A 19746-nucleotide genomic window follows, 5' to 3' on the forward strand; every position below is an offset into this window, starting at 1 on the left:
CTGTAGCAGTGTTTTTTCCTCCCTCTCTATTACACACTGTTGTAGCCATAAAAATAGTTCAGCTTTGTTTGTAATGTCAAATTTGTTATGTTTCGTTACTTTATTAAGTTAATTTAGAAAAAATGTTTGGGGCAATTTTCGTTAGTTAAATTAAAGTTTTAGTTTTTTTCCTAATGACCAAGCGGCCAGCAGCCGACAGTGAGTTAACCGCATGTTTGATCAATTTATCCTCTCAAATCAACACTTGACTTGTCTTGCCTATAATAAAATCCATATATATAAAACACTTCAAGCATATCACAATGTAAGTTTATATGTTTACTATCACCACCACAGTAAAAACGCATTTTTGACAAGCTGAGGCAGGCCCGCACGCAACGGCGCCTGCAAACGAAACGGGCTACACAATCTAAACTATAAAAATAAAAACATGCATTGTCTTACCTTATACCTCTCCGCAAAATGAATATAAATCCATTCTTCAGTTTCCACTCTATAGGCTATGCAAATTCAGTTCACGACAACGAAAGCAACAGATATGAGTTGAATTTTATTTATCGGCTCATTTCAAGTTCAAAGGCCGTAATAGGAGAACGAGCGACCTAAGCACTGGTAAGAGCATTTAGTCTCATTAGTTTTAATGGAGATTATTGTGTTTTTGAGCATCTGATTCTGAGCCTTTGTCTACTTTCAGTTTCACTGGCGGCCGTTTGCTTTTCTTGCATCTTCTTGTAGTGCCTCTCAGCACTCGCGCAGCGCGTGGTGGGAGTGGTGGATCATCTGAGTGATCAGATTTAAATCCGCCTCGAAAGAATTTCGGAAGACATTTAATCCTGATCTCTTCACAATATGATAGATATATGATCAGAGAAAACGAATGAAGTGAGCAGGTGTAAAAAGGCCATAGCCTAACTCTTGCAGCTGCGCTGAAGGAACGCGGCAGTCAGAGTCACCAGTCAGAGCCAGTCGACGGTTGCGGTCTCATAGTTTCTTTTAATTAATGAAAAATGTCTATTCTTGTATTTGTATTTGCAAGCAATCTAGTCATGGCCAATAACATTTATGTTAATATTTATTCATCATCATACTGTTGAACTTGACAGTATTTTCTCTCTTGTTATTTCATAGGGAGCTTCAAAGACAATTTATCAGTAACATATATTACCCTGTTTATCATTATCCAATTATGTTTGTTGGGTAAAAAATAAAACTAAATAAACAAAGTAAAAATTAATTGGTAACACTTTACAATAAGGTTCCTTAATTAACATTAGTTACATTAGTTAACATGACTCAATAATGAACTGCACTTATTCATCTTTGTTAATGTTAATTTCAACATTTACTAATGCATTATTAAAATCTTGCTAAAATGCACTGTGAACTAACATGAACAAACCATGAACAGCTCTATATTAACTAACATTAACAAAGAAGATTAACTAATGCTGAACAGCTGTTGTCCATGCTTAGTTCGTTAACTAATGCATTAACTAATGTCAACTATACAACCTTATTGTAAAGTGTTACCAATTAATTTGATAACTTTCTCCCCCAAGGTCCTATAGATATCGCTATATATCGATATCGTGAATTTTTTTGGCCACAATAACCGTGGTGTGAAAAATCTGATATCATGACAGCCCTAATACACAGACACAACTGCAATCTTGTCTGGATCAGTTGATGCTCCATCTGAAGACACCACATGGCCTAAGTATTTCACCTTGTGCTGAAAAAGAGAACACTTGGTCAACTTTACTCTCAAATTCTCCTTATTTTGTCTGCGCAGGACTAACTCCAGTCACCAAACATCAGAGTCTTGTACGGGTGCGCGTAATATTGCTGAAACGGGAGAAAAACATCCTACTGTGTTGGATAGGACAGAGATAGGAGCGGGTGCGGGTAGGACAAGGGAGAAACACGGGTCTAAACACAGGTTTTAAACAGTCACGTGCAAACGAATATTGGCCTATATATAAAAATATATGCATGTATATTGTAGATGTGTTCCTAAAAATATGCATATACAAAAATATGCCTTGCCTGCATTTCAAGTTGATAAAATAATTTCAAATCCATATCAGTTTATTTGTGGCCGCGCGGCGCACGCGTGCCCCCTCCCAGAAGAATCACAACTGTGCGATCTGCCTGCACTTCAGTCGTCAATATGGATCATGAAGGTTGAAGAAAAGATAGCCGCAAATGTGGAAGTTCATCGCTGAGGAAGCACGCAGATAACTGTGGTAACAAACCATGCACAAGCAGTTCTATCGAACAGTATTTTTGTTATGTTTCCTGAGTTTGGTCTCTTAATAACACTGTCTAGTTAGTACATTAAGCCAGGTTAAGCGTTTTCTCATAATGGTTTTCTATGGGAGGAAAACGCTTAACGTGTAATTAAATGCGTTGCGTTCATATTCTGGGCTATAATTAGTATTATGTTTACTGAGTTTGGTCTCTTAATAACAGTGTCTTAGTAGCCTACATTAAGGCACGTTAAGCGTTTTTCACGTTAAGCGTTTTATAATGTCCTAGCTGAAGTTGTCCTTGTGTTAATGGTCGTGTAATAACTTCTGTATGCTGGCAATAAACATTTTTGTAAGTGTGTCTATAATGTGATATGCTAAACTGATTTTATTGCGGGTGCGGGTCGGGTGTCGGTTCTATTTTAAGCGGGTCGGGTCGGGTGCGGGTTTTGTTTAGTGCTGTTGTCGGAAAACGGGTCGGATGTGGTTTTAAGCACTGCGGGTACGGGCGGGTGCGGATTTACAAAATCGGACCCGTGCAGGACTCTGCCGCACATGCTGTTCGAAAGAAGATCAGAACACAATCACATCAACCAAGTATAGCAGAAGGGTTTGAAATCTCTGATCTCAAGTGCTCCATAAGTCTCTGAAAAGTACTTGGTCCATTGCACAGACCAAAAAGCATAACATTGAATTCAAATAATCCAAATGGTGTACAGAATTTTGTCTTGAGACGATCTGCCTCAGCCACAGGCACTTGGTTGTACCCACTCGTTAAATCGAGGAAGGAAAACCAGTTGGCCCCAGACAGGGATTAATCAGTTCTAGCGCGGGGGTATGCATCTTTTTGAGTATTACAATATAATTGCCTGTAATCCACACAAAGCCTCAAGGTGTCATCTTTCTTCTGGACCAAGACCATGGGTGAGACATACAGACTGCAGCTCTCCCTAATAATCTGGGCTAAAAGCTGCCTAATACTGTAAGGGATGTGTTTAACCAGGTTTATTGATGACACACAGAGCGGGTAAGTATAGCAGTAGATGATGAATGGATAAAGTCTTATCTGGTGATGAAATGTCTTTTCTCTTGCAGGATGAAAGGTGAACGGACAGAGTGGGCTGGAACGGATGGCACAGGCTGACAAACACAAAAGGCAGAAGACTGATGACAGGTGGCGGACGATCAGGTGAGTTCTCAGTTGAGTATAAAGGTCTTGGAGTCTGTGGTTGTCCTTGTTGGGATGAGACCAGACAATGAAGTGAGGTAAGGGTGCTGTATATATACACTGGAAGGTTGATGAGGTGTTGCTCAATAAAGGCTATCCACCCATCTGAAGTCAAGCTTTCCTTAAAATCAACAACTTCAGAATCCTCAAGAATATCTGCAGGTTACAAAGCACCCTGCAACGCTCATGGTTTTATGTATGTTACCTGAGTGCAAACATTTACAATGGGAACATGAGTTAACCCATTCTCCATGGTCAATAAATCATGGGAAAATAATACTCCAGGAGGCAGATGAGTCTCATCAGAATCAGTAAATTCTTCTGTCAGTAAGATCTACTGTCAACTTTACATTTAGGTCCAGTTGCAGGTACAAACAACAGCCAGCCAGCTGGAATTGGAACTGTGGCTTTAAACTGCACATTAACTTTCCCCAAACAACTGGAGGACTGGTCCTCCAGCTGCTGGCATCTTAACATGGCTTCCTTCCAAACTGTTATCCTGCAACTCAGACAAGACAGAAGGCACAGCTACACAGTCCTGACAAAAGTCCTTTTGATAACACTGGGTAAGAATCTTCATCCCTAACAAATCTGGGGTACTTTCCTTTTGTTTTGAGAATGTAGGGCAAGGTGGATCTTTAACTACTAGAATCCCAAAGTTTGAAATAATCTGTCCTTAAAATAATCTGTCCTACTACAGCCAACTCTAAGTAACCACTATATGGAATAGGGATGCACCGATACCACTTTGTTTCAGACCAAGTACAAGTACAAGTAGGCCTACTTACATTTGGGTACTTGCCGATACCGAGTACTGATACGAGTACTTAATAATACCATTACAGTTCTTCTAACAATGTTTTATTTTCATCAGATGTTTTTCACTTTCTGACTGTAACAAAGTAAATACACAAATTGATGCTGTTGCTGACATTTTAACATTCAACTTGGTGTTTTCCTAAACAAACATGGCATTGCTGCCCATTTCACATAAATGTAACCTGTTATTTTCAGTGGATTCCAGTACCACACAACATAGTAGGCCTAGCAGAACAACTTAATTAAATTATCATGTTATCATAGCCATACAGCCCTTTTCGGAAAAGTGAGAGGCTGGTTCTTTTTGATGAAAAGAAAATTCTCTCCATTATCAGCTATGAGCCTGTTTCTGTTTTCATCTACAATGTGTGACACTGAGCTGTGGATGTGCGAGACTAGTCGATTAAACGTTTGTGCTGCTGCTAGACGACTTGGAAAATACTAGTTGTTTACATTTTTTGGCACATTTAAGGTTTTGCTTTAAATATATATATATATATATATATATATATATATATATATATATATATATATATATATATATATATATATATATATATTTACAAAGGCCATGTTTAAATTACTGTCATGTTAATGTTATATCTTGAAATTAATATATTATTTTGAAAAGTGTATATCTGCAGCAAAACAAAATCGTTAAATTTTACCACAGGTTTGGCATGCATTGGTTTTCTCTGGCGCTCGCGAAGGCTTCAGATAAATCTCCACTCGGGTGAAGGAGGGATTTTGAAAGCTTACACAAAACTTTTCCATTTTCTTTCATGTCATGTCAAACTAGTATAACAATTAAGCTTACTTATGCTTGTTATACTACCGGGGTTAGGCTAGTCATTGCGCACATCCCTACTAAACAGCCTTTCAATTTCAGCACTCACTACCGAGAGATATCTGCTTCACGAGCAGTTAAGCTTGGTTTAGGCCGGCTACACACTGCAAGCGTGGCGTGAGCGTCTCAGCTGCGTAGCGTGTCCCGATACAAGGTGCAGATCCACTTGTCCGTGCAACACTTCTGTCGCACCGCACTCCACTTTATTCATATGGGTGACGTCAAGGGACTTTAACGCGCACGCAAAGCATACCGGGAAGGCGGCGCTGCATTTGAACAAATGCCGCGCGTCAAAAAAGATGGTGGAAGCTCAACTTTATGCAAATGAATCCGTTGAACGCGACGCGACTGTCCAATAGAAGTAGAGCACATGGAGACGGAGGGAAGTCTCTCGCCGGTCCTTTGTTTTTCAATCCCCGCTGGCTCAAACACACACCCATAGCGGTAAACTTGAGGAACGCCCATCAACATACACATGAGGGGAAGCATCACAACACCACGCTTCAGTCGTGCCGCAAAAGTGGATCTGTATCGACAGATACAGGCGTTGGGAGTTCCTCAAGTTTACCGCTATGGGCGTGCGTTTGAGCCAGCGGGGAATGAAAAACAAAGGACCAGCGAGAGGCTTCCCTCCATGTGCTCTACTTCTATTGGATAGTCGCGTCGCGTTCAACGGATTCATTTGCATAAAGTTGAGCTTCAGGTGCTGATCCACTTGTCCGTGCAACACTTCTGTCGCGCCGCGCTCCGCTTTATTCCTATGGGTGACGTCAAGCGACTTTAACGCGCCCGCAAAGCATTCCGGGTAAACTTGAGGAACGCCCAACAACATACACATGAGGGGAACGATACAGATCCACTTTCGCGGCACGACTGAAGTGTGTTGTTGTGATGCTTCCCCTCATGTGTATGTTGATGGGCGTAAACCTCAAGTTTACCGTTATGGGCGTGCATTTGAGCCAGCGGGGAATGAAAAACAAAGGACCCACGAGAGACTTCCCTCCGTCTCCATGTGCTCTACTTCTATTGGATAGTCGCGTCGCGTTCAACGGAATTATTTGCATAAAGTTGAGCTTGGACCTTTTCTGTCACTGTACAATTTCTGTCATCTACACAAGCTCGTACCTCCTCTAATCGGTCCTAAATAGTTACACTATTTGACTCATCATTACTATAAAACTTAGGACATTTAAGTTCTCTAGGGATAAACACAATTTTCTCAAAAGGAACATGATGGCCAGTGGAGATACCAAGAGGCATTAGGCTGTAGATGAGTGGACTGTTCTTAGTGTTAGTGTTAGTGCTTGTGTGTGTGTCAACAATTTTTGTGAAAAAAATTTGCTTGGTTTTTTAAAGACAAATTTACTATAATAAACTAGCTGATTTGATTGCCTGAGATGTATTGCTTACCTGACTGTAGCCTACATCTGCCCTGGACGTAAAGTAACTATCCCCCATCAAGGCAAGTACTCACTAATACATGCATTGTTAGCATTTGCAACTGTTTAAAGAAGTTTATATAAGTTTGATCTTCTCTGAATGACTGTGTGAAAAGATTATTATATCCTCTTGTTTTTGTGCCACCTGAAATAAGGTAATGTTCTAGGTGGGTCCTGATAAAATTCAACCTTGGAGGGGGAAGGATGTTTTGTTCTTTGCAATGGTGCAATTGCAGGGCTTGTTTGGACTTATGAAAGGTGTGTGACTATGCCAGAAGACTCCAGGAATGTTCAGACACTTCACACTCTGTTAGTTTTATTGAGACTTCATCTTACAACAAAATTGTTTCTATATTCTTATTTCATAGTTTGTAATAGTATTTTCAATATCTTCAAGATTATTTCACATATTGTGTATGTTTTTTAAAAAATCAGGTCTGAAAGAGTGTATGCTCCTAAAGAGTGTAATGACCCTGCATTCAATATGAATTATGAAACAGGAGGTAGTAATGACCATTGGTGATGCAAAGGCCTGAAATGACAGTGGGCTACCCTATTTCTTCAATTTCCATAATCGTTAAAGATAAGCAGATAAGTTTATGTCACTTAATATTACGTTTATAATCCCCCCCCCCCCCCCCCCCACACACACACACACCCCATTTTCTGCATGTCTTCACATGATTTATTTTATAGTGTAAGCTGATAGCCAATGTGCTAACGTTACAAACATATTCATTTGGACTGAGTGATTATAGAGGTGTAGCCAACTCTGATTTAAATGGCTTGCTCAAGTAGAAACTGACTTGCCAAACACTAGATAACATTACAGTAACAGATGTTATCAGACAACAACTGGCTATATCATATCTAGATAAAATAGCAAGCTAGTACAATTTACAATATTGTACTGAATAACGTAAGTATATTTATATAGTTATGACGCACATTTTATTGATTAAAGTCATTTAATTTCGCCAAAACGAGAAACGACACATTATATACGAACATTTATTAAGCTTCGTTAGAACTTCTCATTTTTGCTGAACAGTTGTATTATTATTACCTCAACAGCTCTTCTAGTAATGATGAATGAATGGCGAGGGGGGTCAGTGGCGTTTTTTATTTTTAAGCTTGCCGTCTGACAACAGTCCCACCTGCCGGTGGAAACAGGTACTGTTTATTTAACAGCTGACCCGACACAAAAGTTGCGTTTAGTGGAATGTGCATTGCATGTAAGATACACGGTAATCCACCACAGCCAGCAGTGCAGACTGCTTTTTATCACAGACATTTTTAGTAGTTAGTAACAAAATAACATATAAATATTATACAACCTATTTTATTTGTGAAGTGAAACATATATATATTGCAAAAGATCCATCCATCCATCCATCTATCCATCTATCTGGTAATATTTGAGCCACCAGATGGCGGTGTTGTCAATACTTAGATAAGGTGTTTCCAACCCTGCTCCTCGTTGGCTACCATCGGAGATCAGCTCCAAGCCTCCAACCCAAATCGAATCAAGGTATTCCCTTACTGTCTATGGGTTTTCCTTGTAACGTTATAACAGTTAAGTGGCTGTGTCCGAAATCGCATACTCTCTTTAGAAGGTAATTACTAAGGTAATTTTAGTTAGTGATTACTTAACACTCGCCAAAAAGTAGGCCTACGGTCTATGAGTGTGGTGTGAATGTAATAACTATATATTTTATACTGGTAGGACAATCTGACAGGGTATTTTGCACTTTAAAAAATCACCTTACCTGTTTATTTTATACTGGTAGGACAATCTGATAGGGTATTTTGCACTTTAAAAATCTCTGTACCTTTTTTTTATATATATACTGGTAGGACAATCTGATATTCTGGACAATCTGGTATTTTGCACTGTAAAATCATCCTACCTCGTTTATGCTTTTATCACCAGTAGGGTGGACTATTGTAATGGTCTTCTCACTGGCCTTCCCAAAAAGACCATTAGACAGCTGCAGCTCATACAGAAACACTGATGCCAGGATTCTGAGCAGAACCAAAAAAATATGAACACATCACACCAGTTCTCAGGTCTTTACAATGGCTTCCAGTTACATTTAGAATTGATTTTAATTTTAAAGTAGCTACTGTTACTTGTTTATAAATCACTCAATGGCCTAGGATACGCTGATTAAATATAAACCCAGCAGATCACTCAGATCATCAGGATAAAGTCAGTTAGTTAGAAATACCAAGGGTTCACTCAAAGCAAGGAGAGTCTGCTTTTAGCTATTATGCCAGCCGCGGCTGGAACCAGCTTCTAGACTCTAAACACATCAGTTTCGCTGTGCATTTACTGAATGAGCACTGTGCCACTGTACGTCCGACTAATTGCACTTTATCTTATCTATGTATCATCTTTTTATTCTTTTAATTATTTTTATAACTGTTTTAACTTAACCTTGATTTTATTTTTGGTTACGATTTTATTCATTTTTGGTTAGTGCTGTCTGGTTGGGAGAGTTGGGAAGTGAGACGGTACACACTCAGACGTGAGTGTGGAACACCAGGGGCCTTTACCATGATGGTAGTTTAACAAACTCAGGGTTACAGGATTAGTTTCGACTTGACAAAACCAAACCAAACCAATCTATTCAGGCTTTGTTGGTCCCATGATGCTGATCATAAGCTTTCTCTGTCAACTCTTTGATCCTGAGTTTAGGAGTTTAGCTGTGACATCAGTAGTGAACAGCCAATCACATGCTGTGGATCAGTGAAACTGAGATTCACTTCTCGTGAGAGAAGCAGCGAGATTCATTTCTCTCTTCTGCAGAATATTACATGATTGAAAAAATATTAAGAATTTAAACAAATTTACACAGCAAGAAGAAAAGAGCTGTCTATTAAAGAGTACAAAATATTCACTACATCAATGCACGTAAAAGTTATGAAGTTAGTTTAGTTTATATACAGAGAACTGAACAGTTAAGCTCACATGTAGTATTTTTTAAAGCTTTATTTACTGATTTTAAAGCTTATTTGTATGACCTTTATAAATGCTATATATATGTATTAATTTCAACTAAGTGCCTATTAATTATTGATTAACTAAAATGATACTTGTTTAAGGGTATAATAATTACATAAATGATATCTAAATCATTCAAAATTATTATTATTATTATAAATAAGCATTGCTAAAGGTCCCATGGCAGGTTTTTTTTAACATTAATATGAGTTCCCCTAGCCTGTATATGGTCCCCAAGTGGTTAGAATGACATTCAGACATTCCTTTTGATAGCTGTCCTGCTCTGCCTTTGAGAAAATGAAAGCTCAGACGAGCCGATCTGGAATCTTCCCTATATGCCGTCATACGGGGAACGGTTACCTCCCCTTCCTCTGCTTTGCCCGCCCAGAGAATTTGGAGAAAATGGATTCCGTTTATCAGTCGCAATGTCAGCACAGGCTTTACAAACAGACTTTTACCATATGGATTAAACAGCACCGCCACAAACAGTGAGTAACAGTGTTCATTAATGCCTGATCTGTGATCAGTGATTTCTGATGTGTAGCTAATCATTCAAGAAAGACTTTCTTTCTAAATCGTTTAATCCTGTCAGTCCTGCCGCTGGCCGTCTTTATGCCCTAAGCGTAATGCATCAGTGAATCAAGCCAGTGACTAAAACGATCAACTTCGCATTGTTTCTGTTAGTAGCATGAAACAAATCTGTTATTTCAATTTTGATTAGATGCTAGATTAGCGAAGAACACTCTTTATAATGTTCGGAGCTGTCACTAGCCGCGTTACCATTAAAGATTTGCGCAAAACTTTTGCGATATTTTCTAAAAGTCGACAAAAAAATAATGCAAAATGACAGCGTTTCCATTAACTGATGTTATGCGACTAAAACATTTTTTTACCTCTAGTGATAAATCATTCCAAAAATCATGCTACGTATGTTGTTAGGTTTCTGTATATCCCAGCCACCGCACGCCATTATTTTTAATGGAAAGAATTGAATTGAATGAATTGAATGCCTTTTATTGTCACTATATACATATACAATGAGATTAAAAGCCACTCCTTTTTTCAGTGTCAACATGTACGTAAAGAATAAGATAAGATAAGTAGTGCCCAGGAGGGGGAGGGGGGGGGGCTATAAAGTGCACAGTTCTGAGACACATACCTATACTATGAAGTCAGTGCATGTGTAAATTTAGAATGGTTATGACTTTTGGGAAAAAACTGTTCTTGAATCTATTTGTCCTTGTTCTGATGCACCTGTAACGTCTCCCTGAGGGCAACAGGTTAAACAGATCAGAACCAGGGTGGGAGCTGTCCTTAATGATGGTTTTTCCTCTGCTGATGCAGCGTGACGTGTAAATATCCATCAGATAGCACAAAGAGCATTCGGACGTAGCTCTGTTTCTGCTCTAGGTGGCTCAGCGCAGAGTGGAGAGCTACGGCGATGGCATCCTCTGTTGATCTATTTGCGCGATATGCAAACTGATAAGGGTCGAAGTCTGAGGGGAGATAATCCTTGATGTGCCGAAGGACCAGTCTCTCAAAGCACTTCATGATAACCGGAGTGAGGGCCACAGGACGATAATCATTTAGGCTGGTGATGGGAGACTTCTTCAGCACTGGGATGATTGTGGCTGATTTTAGGCAGGACGGGATGACTGCTCGGGCCAGGGAGAGGTTGAAGATTTTGGTAAAGATGTGGGCGAGCTGGTGAGCACATGCTCTTAGCACCTTACCAGGTACTCCATCTGGGCCAACAGCCTTCTTGGGGTTCACTGCCAGGAGCATCCGTCGGACATCGTGCTCCCTCACAGAGAGTGGAGTGGTGCAGGGACCAGGAAGGGATGGGGGCAGGGCTGGAGCAGATGAGTGCTGCTGTTTTGATGTTTCAAAGCGAGCAAAGAAGCAATTTAGCTCCTCTGCCAGCGGCGCACTCAGGTCTCCTGTTGTCGCATCACGGCCTCTATAGTTTGTGATGTCTTGTATGCCCTGCCACACCTCCCGTGTATTGTTGCTAGACAGGTGGGACTCTATGCTCCTCTTATGGTCCACCTTGGCTTCCTTAATACCCCTTTTCAGGTTGGCACGAGCGGCTCTGTACAGAGCTCTGTCACCAGACCTGAAGGCAGCATCGCGGGCTCTGAGGAGTTTGCGGACCTGGTTGGTCATCCAGGGTTTCTGGTTTGGGAAAACCCGAATGTTTTTGTCCACAGTCACATTTCCGATACAGAATTTAACATAGTCCAGTACCGTTCCTGTGAATGTTTCTAGCTCCTGGTGTTCAAATAAATCCCAATCTGTCTGTCTGAAACAGTCCTGTAGTTTGGAGAGTGCATCGTCAGGCCAGATGGTAACAGTCTTTGTGGTGGGCGTGGCACTGCGTCTGAGGGGGGTGTAGGCTGGGGAGAGCAAGAGGGAGAGATGGTCTGATTGACCGAGGTGGGGGAGCGGTGTAGCTCTGTACGCATGCTTAATGTTGGAGTAAACATGATCCAAAGTGTTCTCCCCTCTAGTAGAACACTTGACATGTTGATAAAATTTCGGGAGTACAGTCTTCAAGTTCGCCTTATTAAAATCTCCTGCAATTATATGAACACCGTCGGGGTGGGCCCGCTGCTGTTCATTTATGATGTTCAACAGGAGAGAGAGCGCCGTGTTCACATTGGCATCGGGTGGAATATACACAGCCGTGATGATCACTACGGTTAGCTCTCTCGGTAGAAAAAAGGGCCGACATCTTACAGACATGTACTCGAGGTCAGGGGAGCAGTGTTTATCTATCATTGTTCCGTTATTACACCAGTTCTCATGCACATACATACAGAGCCCCCCTCCTCTGCTCTTACCGGAGTCCTCAGTCCTGTCCCAGCGGAGCAGAGTGCGACCTGCTAGCTGTATGATAGCATCGGGTATCCTCGGATGAAGCCAGGTTTCAGTGATAATCAAAACACTACAATCACGAACGTAACGATTACCAGCTAGTTGTAGTTCCAAGTTGTCCGTTTTATGCACTAAGGATCTGGCATTAGAGAGATACAGACTCGGTAGAGATGGCTTGTGCGGTTGTTTTCTTAGCCTTAACATAACACCGGACCTGCGTCCCCGCTTCTGCTTTCTCTCCCTCCTCCGTCTGCGCCGCCTCCTAGACCCGACAACAATCCACGGAGAGCCCGGCAGTCTCGCTATGTCGTCTGGGATGTTGTGCGTATGATGAAAGACTCTCGAAATAGGTATCTGGTGCTGGTCACCAATGTCCATAAGGTTCTGGCTTGTGTAGCAAATGTTCGCAGAACCGTTAGTGCACAAACAAATAATAAAGAAATAGTACGAGAACAACAAAAACAACAAAAAACAGCACTGAAAAGGAGAGCCGTAAGCCGCTGCGACTATGCACGCCGCCATCTTGGAAAGAGACGTGCGTGTAATAGCACTGATGGCAAGGAAAGCACCTACTTGAGCGGCACATATGAGGTGTTATGATAAATTGTGGCATTTTATATTCTATTGTTTTTTTATGAGTTTAATAAAGAACTCGTCTTCTGTCCAAACACACCATCATTTGGAAAGATTGATCGACTTTTACATACGCCAGGTTATTGTGACGCATTGCCAGAGACGAGCGAAAAGTTTGAATTTGCATGGTGGTAACTCAACATTTTTTTTACCACTTCGTTATTTTGGCTCGGAATTTCGTTTTTTTGGAAATATAAACTGAATTTAGAAATGCTTTTGAAATGAAAAACTTTGCGTTTAATAAACAATATATATTTTTGAAATTAAGACAACGTTTGGAGTGGAGTGCAAAATAATCTGTTCCCTGAGTCCACGGCCTTTGCTGTTATCGTGAGTGTACACAAATAAAAGTAGACAGTTTATAGTTTATAATTATGTCTTGCACTTATCTGTATGGCAAAAAATGACGGAGAATTTTAAGTTTCCGCTGGAATAAGGAAAAAATTCATCAAAAGGCGACAACGACTTCGTCGGAAAGAGGGTTAAAGAAAGGTTAAAAAAACCGTAGCCTATTTAGTTTCATATAGTTAGGCTATGTCTAAATATTATAATCTTTTAATTTCATATGTTGATTAGGAAAAGTGAGCAGCATGAGTAAGGCTACGTAATCAGATGCGCATATGTCTGGAGACATGGATTTTGAGCACAATTGAATTGTGTTTTCTAGAAAGTCTTTCTTTAAAATTAATTTCGTTTAGTATAAATTGTATTTTAACTTTGATCAATGTTTAAACAACTATTTGGCTGTAGGCTATATTTAATAAATAAGAAGCAAACCAATATCGTCGGGAATGGATTGACCTAGTCTTTGAGCAATGCTGAAACTATAGCGTCTTTCTGTTTTAATACATTTCTTAAATATATGTCATAATTACAGTAGGCCTATAGATAGTTATGATATTTGTGGTTGCACCGGGGTCCGTCATTATAAAGTTACGCCACTTTCCTTATTATGAGAAAATATATGTTGTTTTAACGACATAAGATCTCGTACATACTTGAGTGGAAAAAAAATTATATGTAGGCCCTATGTGAGAGCAATGCGTGACCGTACCAGGTGACCTGTAAATGCGGAAAAACTGTTTCCATTGCAGTTTTGCGAAAATTTCCTTTTTCAAATTGCCTGAAAAACCACCTCATGCGAGCGTAAAAACTTTTTTGCGATATATGGGAGTTTTTGCGAAATTGACGCGTTTCCATTGGGCGTATTTCAATTTGCGCAATTTGAAGGGTAATGGAAACGCGGCTAATCACACGTCTCACAGCTCTTACTGTATTCATATCGATGTCGTGTTTGCTGTTAGTTGTGGTGAAAGCATTTTGTGAGAACATGACGATCACTGCATTCACGCGATCAACAGACAGCCTGTGTACTCAATGCTCATCACTGCAGCCTTTCATGTGATGGGAAAAGATCTAAAAATAATGCTATAATCAACACTTTGACGATTCGTTCATCTCAACGGCTGTGATGGTAAAAAAAATCTTAGTAAAACCCTATTCGAGAGGGGTTCCACATGTTACAAAGTTCGTAGAATAAGGAGGAAGAAGACAGGGTCGGCGTGGCTGGGACTCGTGTTTATTCAGAACTCTCAGATACAAACAAAATAAACTTGCACTCACAACGCTCTCAACAACTCTGTACAATAAAACTTCCTCAGCAATCTTTATCCAGCTGTCCGTCTCTCTGGTCCACATGCAGTCCGTCTCTCTCTCTCTGGCAGTGCTTGCAGACCTCGCTAAACCACGCCCCCTCCGCCACATAATCTAATACTCATTTCAAATGCAAAGATGTCAGCCAATCACAACAGTGGGTGTTTTCACTGAAGTCTCACAGCAGGCACGCCCCTTGAAACAGAGCATTCAAGCCAGAGGGCCAATATCAGTATAGAAAAAAAATGCTTTTTATTTCTAAATTATGACATTTTTGGATGTAAAAACCATACTAACAATATAAGTACACCTCAGGAAACATTATAAAATAATAATAAAAATCCATGCCATGGGACCTTTAAAAGCCAGATGCTTTAGTCTTTAGTAGATATTTGCTATGTAGTGACCTTTAATTTGGAGTAGAAACAGGGGGAGTGACTTTATTGCATCAGAGGTGTGTCACTTTGCTCACAGCTGATTGGTCCAATCTCTTATCCAGAACATAACCTGCCCTGGAGCAAGTTTACTATGGAGATGAACACAGCTAAAAGCTAAACCACTTTAATAGTACCTAAAACCCAGGATTAGCACAAACTAAGCTTAAACATATCTGGCTAGCCAGCTAAACTGGCTTCATGATATAGGCCCCAGGTCCTTGGAAGGGCAGGAGGTCACTAGGAAGCCGGGTTGCTAGTGTGTCTAACAAACCAAAAATCTCAGACTCCAAAATACGAAGTATAAACATTTATTTAAATCACGAGACTAACCATAACACAAAAGGAACTGCGTATCATAACAAAACCAACAAATTATCTTCAGAACAAATTATAACAAAGTATAATTAACACAAACAACTCTAAAGTATTGAGGCAACAAATATAAAGAAAAACCCACTTAAGAAAGAACCTTAAAAAAATAGAATACAAAACAAAAAGCTTGTTTGCTGGTGAATCTCCTCTCTCCTGCCATACTCCGCTTCAGCATCCTTAATCTAGTTAATCAGCAACGACACACAGGTGCGCAGGGCGGACCTAGACTGTCAAACTCAAACGGAGAAAAAATAGCAGAGTCATGACGTTATGAGCAAGGACAATGCACACAAGGCACATGCCGTAACATGGTGCAATCTGATTCAAATCATACCTGTTTATTTTATACTGGTAGGACAATCTGATAGGGTATTTTGCACTGTAAAATCATACCTGTTTTTTTTTACTGGTAGGACAATCTGATAGGGTATTTTGCACTGTAAAATCATACCAGTTTTTTTTTACTGGTAGGACAATCTGATAGGGTATTTTGCACTGTAAAATCATACCTGTTTTTTTTTACTGGTAGGACAATCTGATAGGGTATTTTGCACTGTAAAATCATACCTGTTTTTTTTTTTTACTGGTAGGACAATCTGATAGGGTATTTTGCACTGTAAAATCATACCTGTTTTTTTTTTTTACTGGTAGGACAATCTGATTGGGTATTTTGCACTGTAAAATCATACCTGTTTATTTTATACTGGTAGGACAATCTGATAGGGTATTTTGCACTAAAATCATCCAACCTGTTTATTTTATACTGGTAGGACAGTCTGATAGGGTATTTTGCACTAAAATCATCCAACCTGTTTATTTTATACTGGTAGGACAGTCTGATAGGGTATTTTACACTGTCATATCATCCTACCATTGCCAATAACTTTTTACTTGTCTAGTAAATGTTTCTTGATTTAAGTAATTGTATATATTAGGAAACAAGTAAGAAAAGCATTTTTTGTGCAGTTTTCCAGTTGCATTGCTTCACTGCCATTCACAAATCCTCTCCTGTGGCCTCATGGGATAGTAGGGCCCTGTCCCAAATGGCACACTTCATGTGCACTTTCGGTCTTGTGGACTTACAATGGCCGCTGTGTGCGCGTGTCCATTTAGTCCATGAGACCCAAAGGTGTCCCAATTGTCATTTTAGGTCTCAGAAGGGTCCTCGCGAGCGCCCCCTTTGAGGTCAATATGCACCCTCGATGCGCACTTCTGCCGAGCCTGCACTGGTGCGGGTTACGCAGCGGACTTGTTCCCGGCAGTCAAAGCGGCATTACGTTGTGAAAGTGCGGACTCAGAGGAAGACCGTGAGGGTTTAGGGTGCCATTTGGGACAGGGTCTAGGTGTTCATTGTATGCAGTATGCACACTTCAGAATCTCGCCAGAAGAAGTAGGTCATCCGTGTACTTTTTGCCTACTCTTTTATGAGTACTGTGAATTCAGACATTTCTTTTGTCCGTGTCCGTTAAGTGCACGAGACCACAGGGTGTCCCAATTGTCATTTTAGGTCTCAGAAGGGTGCTCATGAGCCTCAAAGTTTACACAGCGGACTTCTTCCCGGCAGTCAAAGCGGCATTACGTCTGAAAGTGCGGACTCCGAGGAAGACCGTGAGGGTTTAGTGTACCATTTGGGACAGGGCCAATGACGGAAAGAGAAGCGATGGCTCGATGCCCGTTGATCATGCCTCTTGTGGTCTGATTGGTTGAAGGACTATCCAATTGCGTACAGAGTCATTTGAATTATGCCCGTTTATCACACCTTTTGTGCAGCAGAAAATACATAGCATACTCCCTAGACCAATGTTCAATCTTAAAAGATTGAGCTTGGTCTGTTGATAGCCAGACAAGTATATTCCCCCATCAGTATAGGATTCAAGAGCAAATAATCCAGACCAGAACCCAAAAGACAAAACCAGTAGAACAAGACAAGGGTCAAAAATCATTAAGTCAGTAAAACAAATAGAAAGGCAGGTAATCCCGAAACTGAATAAAAGGTAAACAAGTTGTCAAAACTGTGACTGATCTATTTGAAACATTGAATGAAATAACTTTAATCATTCCATCCCAGATTTTGCTGAACTATTTCTGATTATTGCCCTAATATAGCATGTTTCTGAGCACATACTCAATTTGATGCTGCTGTGATATTGCTTGGTGTTGTGTGTATCCAATGCAGGTGTATCTAAATGTAATTTTTCCATAGCAGCGTGTTAGCCAGCAGCTTTCTTTTATATATATATATTGTATGTATAGTATATAACAAAATGTATGATTAATGTATATTTCACAAATGTTTCTAATGTGTCTTTGTCCAAAAGTGATATCTTGAGCCTTGAGCTTTGATGGGGGTAGTTGGGAATTAATAGAGAAAAATTACTAGAGTAAATGAAAACAGACTGATATCACCTCTTTCTATCACATCATATTAAAATTTAAATGACTTGAAAAAAAGTTTTCTGTGAGGTGAGGTTGTTTTAAATGAGCACTTGGGAAAATAGATTTGGCCATAATAATGTATATATAAAATGTAAATGTTGTTACTGCATTCTTCTTACAGTTAATATTTTGGAATACATGTAATACACTAACTTTCAATATATATATTGGTTTTAATAAATGTAAGTAAAAGCATTATTTTGTATGTTTTATGTTTTTGTATGTTATTATTGTTTACTAACAATCGAACTATTAAAACATTTTGTTAAATAAAATATAATATTACATGACAAAAATAAACAAAACAAAAATGACAGATGTTGCCTTGGCAACTAACTGAAATAAGTTGAAGTTGCCATTTCAGGTTAACACATTTACTTTGTAAGCATGTTAAATATGTTAAATATCATGTCGTGTTGTTGACACAAAAACGTGCAAATACACTTACAATAATAGTGTTAATTATAAATAACTTGCGTAATACACCAAATATAAAGCGCTATATCTAAATTGATATGCAGAAAGTATTCAGCTTGAATGGTTTGCATATGCTCATCTGTTGACTGGTAAAGTTATGTCACACTTTAATAGCTTTTATAAAGGTTTACACTAAGAAAAGAGAATTTGGCATGCAGGTTCTCACTTAATATAAATATATAAAATGCATGCATGCTCTCGCTATTGCTTGTGTACCATCATTTGTGTATTTGGAGCATATTTTGACACGCATTTTATTTATCATTTGGCGTTAATTGCGAAAATATTGCAGTACTTTCAACGACTTCAGTCAGTAACTGATTTAAGGTTGGACTGGGCTAATCATTATATGTTTAAAATGTTCTTAAGGCTATGTATTCACAATTAAAATGTTGTATATAACATGACATGAGTACATAATGATTTTAATGATGTGTACAATACATGATTTTCATGTCTATGCCCTAGGCACTCGAGAAAAAAACGCATAGGTTCCCTTTTTTTGTGGAAGTCCTATGCAGCATTTGTGTTTCTTGTTTTCTCATGATCTAGAGTCTATACATAACAAAATAGTTGAGATCACAAAAAATAATCCATGGCCTCATAGAGCTTCTGTATTTTTTTGATTGGATGGTTAAAAGTGCCTATTCCTGTGTGAAAATGGCCAAAAATTAGGAAACGCCATTTTTGTTCCGCAGAGAAAGAGGGGAAAGTAGGCTAGACTGTCCCATTTAACAACGCTCAGTCCGCCCTTTGATGTCAGAGTCCTTTGAAGGATGCAGCCTCTGAATTGGGACACAGCCATAGGGTGGTTCTCAAACGGAAGGCTGAATCCTAGTGAGCCTGCGTATCACGGCAGCCACGTCATCAGGCCTCAATTTGAAGGATCCTTGAATGGCAGTTTGTTTAGTACCATTTTTGGGGTGCATTCCAACACGCCTGTATTGAAGTTTCTAGTGATCCTGGATATCCTGATTAGCTGGTACAGGTGTGTTTAATTAAGGACTGAAGCTAAACTCTACTGGAAAATGGCCTTAGATAAACCGGTTTGGACACCCCTGCAGTACACATCAGATAAATATTAAAGGCTTTATGGATTGTCAATTTGGTTAGGCAATGAAAATATTTCCTCATGTGATGAATGTACAGCACTTTAGTACCGATCACCAAAAAGGACAATTTGACAGACGTATCTCGCATTAATTAGTCTAAATGTTCTCATTAAACTTTCCTAATAATCTTACGTTTTGAAACAATGGCTAGTTGTACTAC

Source organism: Gobio gobio, assembly GCF_949357685.1.
Source record: "Gobio gobio genome assembly, chromosome: 2".
Classification (NCBI taxonomy): Eukaryota; Metazoa; Chordata; class Actinopteri; order Cypriniformes; family Gobionidae; genus Gobio; species Gobio gobio.